The sequence below is a fragment of the Astyanax mexicanus genome, chromosome 21 (genome assembly GCF_023375975.1).
Source record: "Astyanax mexicanus isolate ESR-SI-001 chromosome 21, AstMex3_surface, whole genome shotgun sequence".
NCBI lineage: Eukaryota > Metazoa > Chordata > Actinopteri > Characiformes > Acestrorhamphidae > Astyanax > Astyanax mexicanus.
Window position 1 is genome coordinate 87,260 of NC_064428.1, and position 5,148 is coordinate 92,407.

Sequence of the window (5,148 nt, forward strand, 5' to 3'; positions counted from 1 at the left end):
TCTGACTTTATTCAGTTCCCAAGATTTTTATAAAGCCTTGATTTCTAGATTTAGTTGATTTTATTTAGTGCTTTAAGAATTGGGATAAGTGGAACGTGATTATTTTTCTCTGTATCAATCGTTCCATTACAAACAATAATATTATCAATATTAATAAACACAGATGTTATGCTTTGCTTTGTCCACGTTATTATAGCAAATAAATCCGAACAATGCTTTACATTTACTTTTCAATATTTTCAATATGTATTTATGCATATACAATGCCAAGCAGATTGCTTTTCACAATGATCAACAATACATCTACTTCCTTAAACAATTTATCAAATCTCACTTACTGTTTCCCTTGCTCAAAAAGTGGCTCACATGTTGAATAGTGAAAGTTCAATTTTGTGATTTTTAAGTTTCTTATTTCTTCCTTTTAAATTAGGACTGAGTGTGTCTTAAAGTTAAGACTGTTACAATATTGCTGAAAATAATTGCTCATCTGCATAGAGGTTGTTTTAAAACCAAAACTTTAAAAAGATAAACAAGCTAAAAGTTAAAAAAAAAAATGCTCTATATCTATAAAATAAATATTGGGCAAATAATGGTGGCAATAATGATCATCTATTTACCTCTCCCCCTTTTTCTGAAACAGAATTTCTGTTTCAGAGAACTTAACACAAAATTGCTTCACCCTCTTACTGTCCATTTCTGTCTACCCTGCCCAGGCCTCCACTGACACACACCCCATCACTTCATTCATCCACTCACTCTCCCCCTGGGCTGCGCTTCCCTTCCACGATGTTTTCTCCGGTTTCTGTTAAAATGCATGTGGTGGTCAGATCGAGACTGTGCCTGTCTTAGGTTGTCCCTGTGTAATATGTTGGGATCTTACCCGTCTTTGGCTAACCAGCCTAGCCCACTGAACCACACACAGCGTAGCAGCACTGTTTTATCAACATTCAGTGCCGTAGTGTTCCTGCAGGGTAGAGCTAGGGAGCACAAACCCAGGTATGTCATACTGTCATAAACTCACACTCTGGTGTTCACAGTGAAAGCCTGTGCAAGGCACCGAGTATCCATAGTTTATTATTTGTTATTATTGTATACAGATTTTCCTTATTACCATCAGTATCACCCTTTTTCTCCCACTGAATTTAGCTTAAATTATTTGCTTTGATGCCACTGCTCTGGAATAGACCCAAAAGAGTGCATGTCAATGAATAATTATTCAGATTTGGCATCTGTATCTCACAGATGTACCACAATGTTAAATTTTGGTCCAGTTTAATTTAATATATACATAAATTATATTGCTGGCTCTGCTTCTCAGATTGCAAACTTTACCATTATGCAGATGAAACAATTTTATATTGCTTAGCTGATTTTGTTCATGCTACAGCCAGAAAATTATGCATTTGTTTTATAGGTGGCATTGTATAAGCATGAAAACTAAATTTATGCTGTTTTCCAGATCTCTTTCTAATCTAATTTTAATACCGTAAAGGAAAACAGAGAGCTGCATTTTTAAATACACTTTATTTCCCCTTATTTAAAATGAGAAAGACCCAATTCACTAATGCTTGTATCACATCCAATACTGAGTTTCATTTTTCAAATAAATAAGGTCTTTCCTCATTGGTTTCTGAAATCAACTATCCCTCTTAAGAGGATCAAAATGTCGGCATAGCCTGAGATACATGAGAACATAGAGAAATTTGATATTACATCCGTCTTATATAAGTCTCATTCAGCTAGGGCTGAACTGAAATCAGTCTGAATCAGAAACGAATAGTAAGATAATTGACTAAATCACCTGATAGAAAAAGCTGTGTTTGGAATGGCTCACTCAGTAACTCATTCACTATTCACTATGTAGCATTTTCTATTTATTGAACTGATTATTTAACAATCAAACAAGAAACCATGTTTATTTGTCCTGCTCTGAGGACATCTGACACAGCAGTACTGCATGGCATAGTATATTTTGGAATTTCCAGCATACATCTTCTGTACATTATTATTAAAATATAATGTAGTTAATAGTGAACTATATGGGGAAAAATGTACTGCTCAGTTTTTACAAAGCACTGCAAAAATGGCCAATCCAAATTGCTTAGTATTTCTGCAATAGGAAACGATTCCGACACAGCCACACACATTCATTATTTCCATTATTAGATTTGCTTATAGAATATAGAGTTAGACATATGTCCCTGTTAGGTTAGGGCCCCCAAGATATAGTCCAATACCCAAAATTAAGCTAATTATTTTCCTCAATTCTGACTCCCCCTTTTCTTTTTCTTTTTTATTTTTATTTGTAATTTGTTTTGCTAACCAACCCCATAATCCCTTTATTAAATTCTCTAAATTCTCTAATTATCTATCCAGTCACACACCTCTCTGACATTATTCAACAACTTAATTATTTATTAACACTTCCCCAACCTTGCTTACATTAAAGTACACTGTACTCATGATTGGGTATTCACATTTTCATTTTAGAACAGTCTTATAACGTATGCATATGTATATTATATTATATTTCTATTTCACATTAGTCACTGTCATAATAGATGTCATTGCACTTTACTCTGTTAATTATTTATTTATGACCATTAGTAACATCTACTGCACTGCTCCGTTTACAGATAGATCTTTACCTTGTATAGTTAGGTTTTTTTATATCCTTATTATTTTCTTATATATATATATATATATTGTATTATTATGTTATTTGCATTATATTTGTATTATATGTTATTATGCGCGCACAAATCACATACAACAATTAAATCAATCAATTAGCAATTGCTTTACCGTACAATACCAATAGCATATGTATTTTTATTTTGTTTTTCTTATTTTTATTTAAACTACATACTCTTTTCCTTCTTTCCTGCTCCTGAGCAGAAAACACTACTGCAGAGTATTTCAGTGCCCGTTCTTTAAACTAAAAACTTAAAATAAAGAAAATAAAAAAGTTTTAAAATCTCCCAGCAGTTTGTATAACTCTCTGGGTTTAAGGTGGACCACGCCTAGGGAATGACCCTCTCTCTTTCCCGGCAATTATCCCACCTTGATCAGGGATGGGGGGGGGACGCCACCCTCCCGGTCCTTTATTTTATTTAGAATTGACCAAATTCAAGGAACCCTCTCTTCCTAGCCCTTACTCTTAACCCAATATGGGCAGATTGAAGTACGCCACCACTTCGGTCTCACTAAGCACTGTTATCCTTTTCCTTTTATCCTTTTTTATCCTTTAATACCGGTTTCTTAAACATAAAATAGAAGAAAGAGAGAAAATAAATAAATAAATAAATAAATTTTGTTGTTCAATCCAATTTACCAGGATTTTAGCCTACTGGATCCCATCACTCATTCTGTCTGTTTTACATAGCCAATATGCAGATTTTTTAATAAAAAGGCAATCTGCTCACCTGTTTAGGATGGGCAAAGAAGAGTGATGAAGTCTGTCAGCTGGTCCTCGCCGGCCGAAACCCTGGATCACGTCGGGGTCACCAAATTGTAGAAAAAGCTGTGTTAGCTTTTTGTTTTGCATGTTCGTTGATCCAAGGATTCAGACGACACGGAGATTGAGAGTGAACAAGTATGATTTATTTCAGATCTGGGAAGAACATTTCAGATCTGGGAAGAACATTACAGGCATGCATCCTAGTTCTTCTGAACCTCGGCCTTTCTGACTCCATCCTTATACCCTTGGGTGACGTATACCCTTCTGTGACGTACCTTGTTGCTAGGTGGCTTCTAATTTTTATGCTATGCTTCCAAATATGGTATATCATATTGTTTACTTCATTTTTCCAGACTTCTGAGGAACTTGAAAGTTGTCTTAACCTTTACTTCTGAGAAAACGTAGGTGTCCGTTACTTCCCTTGCCAAGGTGACAAGGCATGTCTTAAGGTCAGCAAGGCACAGTTCCTCTTTAGTTCATACTCTGTTTTATTGATAATAATTTTGCTACATTCTACAGTCAGATTAATTAGTTCTACTAGACCTACAGTAAGATTAATTAGTTAGTATATTTTAACATAGCTTGAAGCTGCATGTATAATTTTGTTAGACGCAATCTTTAACTGTAAGGCTAGAAAATGTATGTTTTTTACTGGTGTGTTAATCGTCTCTCCTGTTGCTGACCTTTCCTAGAACGTAGGCGGAAAAGAGGAACTCCTCTAGAGCCCAGGAGTAAAAGAGGAACTCTTTTAGTCTGCTAGCCTCTGTAACCTCAAGATGTTTACCAGTAAGACGAGGAAGCGTGCTTTCTCGGTTGAGCCATTCAAATGTCATTGCTGATTTTATGAATCAAATAATAACTGTGTGTACGTGTGGTTTTAGTGACTAACTCTTGATTCAGTGATTAATGATTAGTAGAATATAGATTTATAGCTTTCATAGATCTATTTGTGTAATATGTGTTTTAATCATAGTTAAGGCTTATATGTGTTTTAATCATAGTTTAAGAAATCATAGGTTAAGATTTTGGCTATCATGATTATTGTAAGCTAATCTTGTTATTTTATAATCTTCCACAGGTTGCCCGTAAAGTTTCGTGCCACAGAAGTCAGCGTAGGCCAAACTCCTTCCCCCGACAACTCAGAGGTCTAAAATTGTAATATGTTGTCCGGATAGCACATTTGAGGTTGCCTGTAAAGTTTCGTGCCACAGAAGTCAACGTAGGCCAAACTCCTTCCCCCGACAACCTAGAGGTCTGAAATTTAAATATGTTGTCCTAATGGTACTTCTGGTGTTGTTTGTAAAGTTTCGTGTTACAGAAGTCAACGTAGGCCAAACTCCTTCCCCCGACAACCTAGAGGTCTGAAATTGAAATATGTTGTCTGAATTGCACTTCTGGTGTTGTTTGTAAAGTTTCGTGTTACAGAAGTCAACATAGGCCAAACTCCTTCCCCTGACAACCCAGAGGTCTGAAATCGAAATATGTTGTCCGGATAGCACATTTGAGGTTGCCCGTAAAGTTTCGTGCCACAGAAGTCAGCGTAGGCCAAACTCCTTCCCCCGACAACTCAGAGGTCTAAAATTGTAATATGTTGTCCGGATAGCACATTTGAGGTTGCCTGTAAAGTTTCGTGCCACAGAAGTCAACGTAGGCCAAACTCCTTCCCCCGACAACCTAGAGGTCTGAAA

General features: G+C 35.9%; 1 long non-coding RNA gene across 1 annotated transcript; it reads right to left on the reverse strand.

The window, feature by feature from the left end:
* Positions 1-3,581: 3,581 nt before the first annotated feature.
* Positions 3,582-4,532, reverse strand: LOC125785648 (uncharacterized). Its single transcript, XR_007427967.1, has 2 exons — positions 4,004-4,532; positions 3,582-3,973 (listed from the first exon to the last, which is right to left on the reverse strand). It is a non-coding gene; the product is annotated as an uncharacterized LOC125785648 (long non-coding RNA).
* Between the last annotated feature and the right edge of the window lie 616 nt (positions 4,533-5,148).